This window comes from Pangasianodon hypophthalmus, chromosome 23 (assembly GCF_027358585.1).
Source record: "Pangasianodon hypophthalmus isolate fPanHyp1 chromosome 23, fPanHyp1.pri, whole genome shotgun sequence".
NCBI classification, from domain to species: domain Eukaryota; kingdom Metazoa; phylum Chordata; class Actinopteri; order Siluriformes; family Pangasiidae; genus Pangasianodon; species Pangasianodon hypophthalmus.
Genome location: NC_069732.1, coordinates 19,311,579 through 19,324,487, shown reverse-complemented (window position 1 = coordinate 19,324,487; position 12,909 = coordinate 19,311,579).

Genomic DNA, 12,909 nt, shown 5'->3' with positions numbered 1-12,909 from the left:
TTCTGAGACTATGTGCTATGCTGCAAGAAATAAGAGCAGCACCTTCCCGAGTGGGATGGACACTGTCCCGCCCTAAAAGGCCAGCCTTGCCCTCAAAGATATTCCAATTATCTATAAAGCACGCATTGTTTTCGGAGCACCACCTGGACATCCAGCAGTTCAGTGACCATAACCTGCTGTAAGCTACATTGCCATGCCACAGTGCTTATAACACAGCCAAAGACAGTACAGGTTGACAGTGCACATAACACTGAATAAATCCTATGTGTGCAAGTCTGCATTCTCTCACATGAAAATAGGGTAGTCTAAGTATAGGCCAACTATGAAGGATGAGCATATTGTAGTCTGCCTGAGACTTTCAATCAGGTGTCACTGTGGTGACTATGAAAAGCTAGTAGCTGCTTCCCAGTGCCAATGCTAACACTGAAGCAGGATTTTTTTTAATTACAACATTACTTATCTGTAATATGGGTCTCTTGTTTTTCTTTGCTCTAAAGTGAGTGATGGTACACTGGTAGATGTGGACTGGGAAGTGAAAAAGTAGCTCATGCATTTAAAAAGCCCTACAAACCATGTGTAGGGCCAGGGGAAAGAGATTATGTCTGAACTGGTTGTCTGAATAGTTTATTCACTGTCTATCTTCAAATGCAGCCTAAAGATCTACCTCTTCCCCAAGCACTCAAATTTAGCATTTTGTTATTTATTTTTAAAAATCCTTGTCTTCAGTGGCAGCCTGTGGTGATAATAGATGGGAGTGCCACAATCTAATAGCTATCAATAGCTCAACAAAAATCTTTGCTAAATGCTGTAAATGTAAATAATATTGGGGCAAATTATTACACACATACATATTTAAAGGAGATCATGAGATGCATTAGTAATTTTTTTAGGGTTTCAAGCACATATCCTCAACTGGGTTCATGCTGAATAGCAAAAATGCTAAACAGAAAGTTGTAACACTTTCATTCAAACAAACAAACAAAAAAACACTAAACATATTGTTCTGTCATCTGTATTTTTGTGTAATATGTACTTTGATTAGACAGTGTGTGTGTGCTATCAATCTATCAACTTTTAGTTTCTAAACATACTGTAGGGATAAATGATGATAAAGTAAATAATCCACTTTGTTCACATTCATTACAGCTGAGACTGATTCCATATCATGACTGCTGATGACATTTTAGGGAAGCCTAATCAAAATGGGCTAAATGACAAAGCACTTCTGCAAGTTGCTCTGGATAAGGGCATTCACCATATGCCATAAATGTAAATTATTGTATTGGCTGTCCTATAAGCCAGGGCAGGGTGGCAAGATGTTCTTTACTCATAGGTTGGAATAAACAGTTTCAGTCAGATTCTTGAGCCAAGGTCCATTTAATGAAAAAAATATCACTTACAAGAAGAAGCATGTGGCTCTCTGGTTAAGAACCTATGTTTCCCACCAGGTACCTGTCTAATTCAACGTATTGGAAGGTTATTATCACGATTTGAACAGGTGACCTACACATCTACCCCACCACAGTACACTCTGCCCTCTAGTGGCTGAATAACAATAATAATATTATGGCTCATACACACTGGCCCCATAATTGTAATAATGTGAATGCACAATTAAACAGTGTAGAACCCCGGTGTGTGAGAGTGTGGAGGAAGACTCGGGAAGGCAGGAGGAACTTTAGCTAAGCTCCAATCTCGTGTTTATTTATTCTGCGCTTTTCAGTGCACTCTCAAAAACTCAACAAAAATGGACAAATCTACAGAAGGGGGTCTATCATGGACTCACGGCTTTCGCTCTGCCAAGTTCACAGTTCAAGTTCCCGCTCCACTAGCTAAGCCACTCTCTCTTTCTCTCTTGTTATGGCAGTCAGTGAAAGCACACAGAGACACAAATAAGTAAATTGCCGGTAAAGAGACGGGTGATAATCATCATGCATTACCTACAGGTTCGACCACGCCCCCACTGCCATAAACAATTTATACATAAAAAGGAGCCATAAATGTTGTTTCTGTAGACTTCTGAATTCATTCTGCTGCCACCATCATGAGTTCCATCATCAATAATGATTAGTGAGTCCATTCCAGAAGCAGCAATGCAAGCCCAAGCCATGACACTTCCTCCACCATGTTTGACCCATGAGATCGTATGTTTTGGATCATTAGCAGATCCTTTCTTTCTCCTCTCTTTGGCCTTTCCATCACTTTGGTAGAGATTAATCTTGGTTCCAGAACTTTTGTGGCTCATCTCTGTCTTTCTTTGCAAATTCCAATCTGGCCTTCTTCTTGATTCTTACTGCTGATGAGCGGTTTGCATCTTGTGGTGTGGCCTCTATATTTCTGCTCTCAAAGTCTTCTTCAAACGGTTGGTTGATATATCTTGGTTTATCCTTTTTAACAAGAAATGCAGTCTTCACAGGAGAAACCCAGTACTCAAACCAAGAGTAGACATTTAGAGCTATTAATTGTTTAAACAGTCAATAACTGTTAGTCACATGTTCCAATATTTTTGATCATTTGAAAAATGGGTGGGTTCAAACAAAAGGTGCCATGTTCTAAGATGTTTAACATATATGTATATATTATATTCATCTTTTGATCTCAAACCCAAATATCTTTAGTGTATATCATAAACAAAGGAACTGGCCTTGCCGTTCCAATACTTTGGAGGGACTGTATATGAGCTATAAATATTTAAAGCTCGACTCTATCTTCCCTTCCTCTGTAGCTTCCTGCACCCTAACATCCCTTCCAGACCCTGAATACTTTTCCTCCCTATCACTGGAGTTAGCCACAGAAGATTTTCTCTCCTCACTTTCCTCATCCATGGACCTAATCTTCCCTCTGTCTTCTAAACCCAGGAAGATTTCTTGCCTTGTTCCTTGGCTACCGTATGTGCTGCGCAGCAATCGGACAGGATTAAGAACAGCAGAGAGAAGACTGATTATTATATTTATTATGATCAAATGAACTTTCTCTGGTAATTAATATTTCATTTTAATTTACATAATGTAAATGTAAATTAAATATTAATTACCAGCGAAAGATCATTTGATAATAAATATAATAAAGATGCACTAGTTACGTGTAGATAATCTGGAGGCTATAAGTCAGATATATTAATGGCTAGTACTCCATGACAACCCTTCAAAAGGTATCCGATGCATTTAATATTTCGATTTTCTTATTTTATGGGGAGATCATTAAATTGTTCAGTATTTCAGCAGCATTCATTTTCTACCGCTATGTTATTAACCTTGGTATGACCCTACCACAGCTTGGACTCTGCCATTTCTTTTCTGATCAGAGGGTGGCGCACACTTACAACTTTAAACTATCACCAGTCACCATCCGTGGACTGAAATGTTGGCGCAGCCGGATTTTTCGGCTTGCGCGCTGAGACGCTATAGCGGGTACTGGTGTGGATACAATGGGGTGGACCTCAGCACGGGCCGTTCCACCACAGGCCTCTTTGTCTTCTCTGGTGAAGGAGGAGATCAGTGCTACCGTCAGAGTCGCACGGTGATGCCTGTCGATGCCCAGTACAACCAGTAGGTTAACCGGTACCTGACTCGACATATCTGGATCGAAATTGCTTATTCACTGTGTCTCTCCGGACGACAAATCAAAAATCTTGTTTCAATATAGGAGAATGAAGTCGGAAAAGAATAACAAGCTGAAAAGCATTAGTATGGCGGCGACGTGGGGCGTATACCGGCCCTGAGAGTGCACACGCACACACAAACACACACACACAAACCAAACTTCCCAAACCACAATTAATATTTGATCTTTGTGGCTGTAATTTATTTCACCACTGTGTTGTAAAAATGCCCGTGTCAACATAGGGATATGTGTATTATATTCACATTGGGCAGTAGTGACTCAGTGGGTAGTACATTTTTGTAGGCTATACCAAGATAATTATTGTATTTTTTCCTGACGTTTTATTAACATTTGTAAGATAGCTGGAAATTCAGCTTAGACCTAGATTAAAACAATGTCGTTCTGAATTTGTGAATATGAAACATTTAACTGGTGTTATTTTAAGTAATGCAATTAAAATAACATAAAATATAAAATAAGTTCAACAGGTTAGTGCACTACACTTTTTATGAGACTGGTGTGGTCCCATTCCTGTCCTCTTAATGGCTCGTTTTACGCCTTCGTCGGAAAAGAATGATTATTTTTAGACCTTTTGCTGTTGTTTCATGGCACTGGTCCAAGAAATTAACAAGAGGGCATACTCAATAAATTAGTTCCTACGTGACCGCGCAACACTCACGGCCCATAAAAGAGTCACGTGGTGGCCATTAAAGTGGGTTTATGGTTTTGGGGAGTTGACAGTATATAGCATTTTACAGCACTGACGGGATTTCTTTTAACTCTTCTTGCAGAGGGTAGAGGAGTACCTTCAATGCTTTCATCGCTGCTTTATCCAGCTAGTCACTATGAACTGGAAATTCGTCGACTGGATTCGCTCGGCAGGCAATCGTGGTGAGGTTTTTTTTTTATATATTTTTTGTTTAATAAGTGGCATAGTGAATGATATTTGGACACTTCCATGACCCCTAGTATAGAGATGGTTTTCTAACTATAATTGTTTCCGTCTTTAAAGTAAGTATACTGTCTATCGTTTCCGTCTAAGCAGAGTCCCATAACCGAATTAGATTTGCTTTCAGACAACTGCTTATAGTTAGTGTACACCCACAACACACTTTTCTGACGAATTTGATTCATATACGTTGATTTGAGATTATTTTTATGAGCACAGAAATGAGCGCCAGGCTGTCCCTAAAATTTTAGCATCATGATACATACTATGTGTACAAATACATAATGATATAGTAAATTCAAGCATCTTCTTGTTTGTCTTCACATATTTCGAATTGAAACGTCTCTATACAGAAAGCCGGAACTTTCTTTAAGGGTTCTGGAGTGCAGAATTCTTGAAATTCTCCTTGAGATTTATGGAGCGCGAAATGTAACTGTGATTTTATAAGAACTGAAGTCTGTCACGGAAGTAAATTCTAGCCCCAGTATGTAACATTAAAATGTAAAAGGTGAGCGGATAATCATCCGTTAGAACCGTGTTCATCCTCGCCTTTCACAGCACTGCTCATATTTTCTGTTTCCGCCTTCACGGTTTACGCTATGAAATTGAAATGTATGAAAATATCCCAGTATTCTTGGATCATTCAAACAGGTTACCTGTTCCCGTTTGGCTTGCTGGCTATTCCTTTTAGATGGAATTTAAAACCCTTTCTCTCCATACAGCGATGAAACACGTGATGCCTACATACTAATTAACAGGGTTTTTTTTTTTTAAACAAATTAGCCTTTGCAGCCGACTCAGACATTTAAACATTTATTCTTTTTTAGTGGTTTTGTTTCAGCACTGGTGTGCTTACTAATGAAGATTAGGAAATGACAAAAGGAATTTGTTTCATTTGAGGCTCTCATCTACTTTTCCGTGGAACAAGGTGCTATCTTTGGGGGTGGGGGTTACGTGGAGATGTGGGGACGAGTGAGAGACAATATGACACAGAACTAGACAGAAGAGAGATTGGAGGGGAAAATGTCCTCTCACTTGTTCTTGGTTCATCACGAGGTCACCAGTGGCAGGAAGATAAATGTGCACAAGCCGTAAACTACCAGCAGAGCCTTTGGCCAAGTTCAGTGTCACTCTCATTGGGCGCCCCTGGGCTCAGTAAGGAAGAAACAGATAAAAAAAAAGAAAGAAGACAGCTTACCTTAATAACATAGAATAACAAATTAACTGACTGGTTTGTGTGCGCGCGTCAGTACCAAAATGTCCCAAAATGTTCAATTTTGAAGCATGAAGTCTACTTCATACACCTTTGGGCTCCTTTGGCTTCAGTAGTCTGATGTGCCCAGTGATCCTATCGTTATCATTGAAAGCCCATTTGCTTCAGCTCTTCGACACAAAAGGCAAACTCATTTACTAGCTTTGAGGAAGAACCTTGTGCTTCAAAGTTCTGACGCAAAAAGGCGAATGAGTGGACAAATCACAGTCCATAATAAAGGACGACACTTTCGTGATTTTCTATTCTTGTTCTTTTTAGTGCTAGACCTATTTGCGCAGGATCATAATATTTTAATTAGATAGGATATTTGTCAGTAGATATCTGTTCTTCTGTCTCACTGATTTCAAGTGACACTTGTATTACAATACAGAACCAAACCTTTGTAATAAATCTTACGATTAATTAAAACGATCTCCTTCTGTCACCTTTATTATGTAATTATATTAACAAAGTATGAAATGGAAGTTCAATTCAATTAAATTCAATTCAGTTTTATTTGTATAGCGATGTTAACAATGGACATTGTCACAAAACAGCTTTACAGAAATATATAAATTCAGGCTATAAATTTTAATTTTATGAATTTACTCCTAATGAGCAAGCCAGAGGTGACGGTGGTGAGGAAAAACTTCCTGAGACGATATGAGGAAGAAACCTTGAGAGGAACCAGACTCAAAAGGGAACCCATCCTCATCTGGGTGACACCCGATAGTGCGATTATAAATAATTCCCTTGTATAACTGTGTACTACATGGACAAATAGTGCAACTGTGTGACCAGGAAATTCATTATAGTTTTCACAAGTCTGTTTTGTTGAAGATATCAACTGTTCACTGATGGACACTTGAGTGCAAAACCGTGCGTGGGGAATTGCACACCTAAAGCTGTTATAACAACTGTAGTCCTAAACCATCTTGGCAAAACTGTTCATATAAATTGAAGTACGAAGTCTGATACCAAAGTGGTTTCTAAGTGGTTCCATCCACAGTAATCTCATGTAAATTTAGGCTGTCCATGTGGGGCCTCAGCAGCAGCGAGTAATTTCCAAGTGATGAGAACTCCAACCACAAGTAGGGCATCAGGATGGATCAGGCAGGTCCGGAGAGCAGAAGGGGTTAGGATCAAACATAATTTAAAAGTAACTATACGGTGTTTTGCTGGTTGATATTGGATTTACCTGCCTGTGTCAAATCTCCGAATCAGCTCTGTTCATTTTTAATAGCTTGCTTAAAATATAACTCTTACAATATGTGTGTATTTGCATGCAGGCTACACACTAATTTTGCATATAAACAAGTTACTTTACATAGCTAGATTTGTGAGTTCTGGTACAATTGCACGTTTGATGGAAAAAAGGGTATTTTTAAAAAATAAATATTTTAGTATTTAGATATACTAAAGCACGAAAATAAATACATGTTTGCCAATATCGGGGTTTTCACTGATAACAGCTGAAGGACCAAGCACATCAGAATAGTGTTTGTAGTGATAACGGCTTCTGCCCATGCTACAGTATTTGACGCGCTGGAAGTGAGAACAGCCAGACAGTCCTGCCAATTTGTGCTTCTTCTTCCAAAACTGAAACGGCTTTTATTTGTTGCATACTTAGGCACAGGTAATTATATACATACAATATATATGTTACAGTGCAAATATGCATATATGTTTCAGCCTTTTCGCATAAGGCTGTACTCCACCTACACCCCGTCATGTAGCCAAGTAGACCATTTCTTTTCGTTTGCGACAGATGGAACCATCAAAGAACGGCACCGGTAAGACTGTACTGTAGATATTCACCCAACTGGTTTGTACTCCTTTTGATCGTTGTTCTTAATGAACCCTTTATGTCAAAAAAAATTGATAAAAATACTTTTTAGGTCAGTCTGTAGTTAATTAATGAAGCTCATATGTTGATCGCTGGAATAAAACAAGAATATGGGAAGCGATATGATAATTATGCATCAGCAGTGGTGAAGGTGTTTCCCAGTGGAGTCAGTGTCCTACTGATGTGCGATCAAATATAAACCCACCAGACCGTCTCAGTGACGGCTGGCAGTGTTGTGGCCAACTTTTTAGCCTTTAATTATTTGATTCATTCCTTGTTGCACAAGAAATGAGCAGACAACAATATCTGTAATACCTTCATATTTCTCTATGATTTCAAATAGTATGTATTGTGGTAGATATTGTCAAAATACCCAAATATTGTCAAAATAACATGAACGTTATAAATAACAAACAATTTATTACACTGTAAAAAAAATTAGAGCTGGTACAACAACAAAACAACAACAAATTAGTACCAATTTGCGTTTTCTTTGTTCACTCAAAATCTGTAAATAATTAGTTTTACTGATTTACCTGCTGTTCTCAGCACTAAAATAAATATTTAGTTCAGATAACGTAACAGTGAATCTGGTTTGTAATAAGTGGAATAGCGTAGAAGTAGAAGCACGTATAAATCGGAGCAAATGGTGAAAAAACTACTGCAACACAGATAACATGGATTCACAGTATTCATACACTCATGAAGCCTTCCTACTTCATAAAAATAATGCGTGGCCATGATTTATTAAGGCGTGGGAACGAGATCCTGAGAGCTGTTCTCTATTGTTAATACGACGTCAGTTCACATGTGACAAGGAAAACTCTTCAACAAGGATTTGTCTTCAGTTTTGAGAACGATAAAAAAAATCAACAAGATTTCAACATGATTTTATATTAATAATAACAACAGAGTAAACGATAAATACGTTGTTTTATCTAGTAGGCTAATTATACAGCTGAGAATTTCATTGTTTTGTAAATTATATATACGTACATTAATAATCTATTTAGCTGAACAAAAACGTAGCAAAACGAACATTCGATTCTAAAAACAAATGTGACCATCAGTGCTGTACAATACCCATAACTGAGCATTATACCTCATAATTTACAATATTCATATTCATTAACTATATATAAATTTTTTAAGCTCTATATAATCCTCTCACTCTCAACTTAGCCTTATTGCTGTTCAAAGTAATGGTTTGTATATTAATTGCACATTTAAACATGTTAACTTGTACTACCAATTAGCATCCAGGTATTGACTCAGTTCAATCAGTTACCAATATAGTTTAGAAATAAACTGCAGGATGAACATTCACCCTCCCCGGTTGTCATGATAGGGAGAGCTGGCTGGTGGGTGGGAACTGGCAGATGACCAAATTGGGACATTTTTTTTTTCGTCACTTCCCCGTGAGAATGCTTAGACTTAGACTTATTTATTTATTTATTTATTTATTGTACTATTGGTCTATATGGCAGCATATTCCAGACTTCAAATTCTAATGCTATTAAGAAAATGGTATTTCAAAGAAATAAAGAAATTGCAGAATATGTATTTACAATTGCATTTTCCTGAACAACTGTGTACAAGGGCTGCCAAAATTCATTTTCAGTGCCCAAACTGGTCTGATTCTAGCAAACTGAAGTAATAGCAATCCTTATATTTGAGGTTGCACTTGCTTATCCACAGGCTCTGCAATCCTGTTTCCGTTTGGATTTTCACTGTCAACAAGGTAGACCTGTCGAACACTATTGGAGGGACATTTTGATGCAGCGCGCGGGTTTCGGAGAAAGCGACCTTTTTTGGTGTTTGGAGGAAATGACGGTTTAAATCGGTTTAACACTGAGGCGGTACTGTTGAAAATGTGGAGATCATAACAACAGTGGTTAGAGAAAATCTAACGCTTGCAAGAAGTCTGTACAAACTTGAGTTGTGTTCGCAATTGTTAAACTGATTTTGTAATTTCCTCTAGAATAATAAAAAGTCCCTCCCATAGTGCTTGACTGAGAGGCCAGTCCTGTAATATGCAAACAGGATTGCAAAGGTGCGGATCTGGAACACGAGGAAGTGAATATGCAATAAGAAAAATTGTCATTACTTTTTCAGTATGGCAGAATCACACAAGTTTAGACATTGGAAATAAAATCCCAAACATACTTTGCCTTTGGCAGCCAATGTTGTACATGAAAATGCAATTATAACTATGCTATTGCTTGTGCACTGTTATTGAATTTGGATTATGTCTTAAAATATGAGCACATCCACGGAAAATGCAAATACATTTGCAGTAAGCATTTGAATTAAAATTTTAAAGAATATATATTTTGGTTGCTGGGCAGATTTTACAGACTCCAACCATCATCGCAGCCTGTATTAGGGGATTTCTGTAACATGGACGAAAAACATTGACAAGATTGTACGGAATACTGCACTCCTGTCGCTTTTCGATCGCTTTTTAAACCCATGACTGTTTTAATACCCAACCAATGTGCAGTAAGTGCGCGCGCACCTTAAAGGCGGATGGACTTTTCAGCGGGGATGCAGAATATGACACAACACTGACCACAGTGACTAAAACACGTAGTTAACCGAAAGAAAACTTTCACTGCGTGCTGCTAAAAACAGAGTTAAGCCTTCGAGGCTTGTAAATGAGCTAGCATGCCGGAGCAGCCATCTAGTTAGCTTGACTGCTAATTGGCATTAAAAAATGAGGTTCACATAAATTATATCGGAGGTACAAGACGAACACGACCCACAATAAATGGAAAAAATACTAACAATAAAACCCTGTTGCATCGTCCTGCTGCACTAGAGAAGTTGTTAAGGCTAGCCATTAGCTCGTGAACCTTTCATTAATAAGTAGTAATACACAGTGTTAGCAGATCGCTACAACATTAAATACACCTTATACATACTTACGCAAATAAACATAGCCACTGAGTTGCTAGTTGAAGTCAGCCACCGACAGAAAACTGTTATCTGTTAACTTCTTTGTGGAATAAACACCTGAATCTCCAACTGGGAACACTGCTGGTTTCCCGTGCACTGACCACGAGCAGGGAGCTTTTAGCTTTTCAACCTTCTAGATTTTAAACTTGTAGAAATGATTGCAAATAACTAGAAAGCAATAATAGATAGACAGTAGATAGAATAAATAAATTAATAAATAAATAAATAAATAAAAAGATGAATTAAATTTATCTAATCAAATATGACATCATCACCAAAAATGCACAGTTGATTCAGCTCCGGATAACACGTTAGTAGAGGAATATCATATTTTTCATATCATTAAATGGATTCGTAAAGCAATAAAATATCCAAACGACTAATATTTTCCCTCAAACAAAATGTGTAACTAAAAAGCTCGTTTACAAAGTTTTAGTGAAAATAGTTAACCCACTGTTTATTTAGTGAACATTTTACACTCTCTTTGCTCGGCATGGTACCGATATTACAGTTCTTTTGTGCTGTATCTCTAAAAGCAAGTCAATATTAATATCAATATTAATTTCCGTCATAGCTTCCTTCTTTTATCTGCTCTTTAACAAAGCTGTTTAAAATATAATTTGTTTGCAGAATAGAACTGGAATCTTTTACGCTCATGAGTCTGGCATTCTGCTGAGTCCTGATATCAGATACCTCCTGAGATAGTTCTACTGGGCTCTAAGTCAGCGGGAGAAGCTCGTCCAAGGAGGGGTTGAAAGCTAGGTCACTGCGTCTAACTAATATGAAAATGGCGTTATTTCAGAGAGCACGCCATGTTATTTAACAAAGACTGTCAGTGAGAAAGATTAATAAGAGACGAAATGGAAAATGGGTCATGGAGGGGTCAGGCCAAAGTTGGTGATTAGCCTAACACTTCTGACTTGTGAGTGCTGCGCACAGTGGGATCCAGTGAACGCCCACGCTGAACTTTCGCAAAAATTCATCGCACGTGGATTATTAAAGCTTACTTTATCAGAATATCAGGGTTTAGCAGCACGAAGATCATCGTTAAATGGTAGAGCGAGCATCACATGGAACATTCTCTCTCTCTACCAGTCAATATTAACTTAACTTTGCGATGCTTTGCGCTGGGAAACTCAGCCTAGGTCAGTTATAGATTGCCTACAATTGGAAAAGTGTCGGGAAATGGCGAGATACCTATGGCAAACGAAAGGTAGGCAATAGTTCCATTTACAACAAATTGTCTTGTGGCTAGAAGCTAAATTGGATAAGCTCTGGTTTTCGCGGCCTCTTATCCTTATTTTATTTTGCTCTAAGGAAAATCAATAGACCAGAAAAGATAATGAATTGATATAATGAAGCAAGGCTTTCCTCATGACCTCATTATCATTAATCATCAACAATAACACCAACAACAACAAAGAAAACAAACAACAATCTTTCAAACAGAAGCACAAGCAAACAAAAATATAATTAATAAAGCTTCATGTAATATTTTTAACTAAATGTCAACCAATAAATAAACTGTTTATTGGAAGAAAGGCAGCGTATAAAGTGTGACATGATAATGTATGTGAAAGTGAGTTTTACATTTGACATATTACTATGTCTCCCATAAGTAGGCACTATTTTTTTTATCTGGTCAGGCTCTCCTTCCAAATGACAAGAATTTCTTTACAATTATCTAAACTGTTCTAATATGAATGAAAAGCTGTGGACTAGTGAAAATAAGACGATCGTAAGGAACACAGAGTGAGAAAAACTCAGAATTTTATATAAAAGGATATAAAGAATTTATAAAGATTTTTTAATAAATTTAACAAATTTTGGTGTTACATTTATTATGCAGGTGATAATTGCGTTTGTTTCAGATCCTGTATGTATTTCTATTCATTTAACTTTGGTGTTGTTATTTATTGCTTAACTAACTTAATTCCAAATGAAACGTGCTGCATTAAAGGCCCAGCACATGAATCTAAATTATAACAACTAATGCAAAAACATGCATCGAAAGTGTTGCAAAAATCAAATTCTACTTTCACTGAACTCTATATTATTCGCGAATGCCTGGCCTTTCTGTGCCTTTGCTTGTGCTTATTTGACATAGTCCTCTCGATGTTCTACTAGTGAACATTCACCATGTTACTTTTTCTTGCCTGGATCTTTTTGAAAAATATGATTTGTACTTAAATGACCTAAATAGCGTCACAGTGTATTACTGTCAACCAGATGTTCTCAGTGGTTCTCAGTGTTTTTTGTAAAATTTTGTTACAGTGGAAATCACAGCTCAACATTAATAAA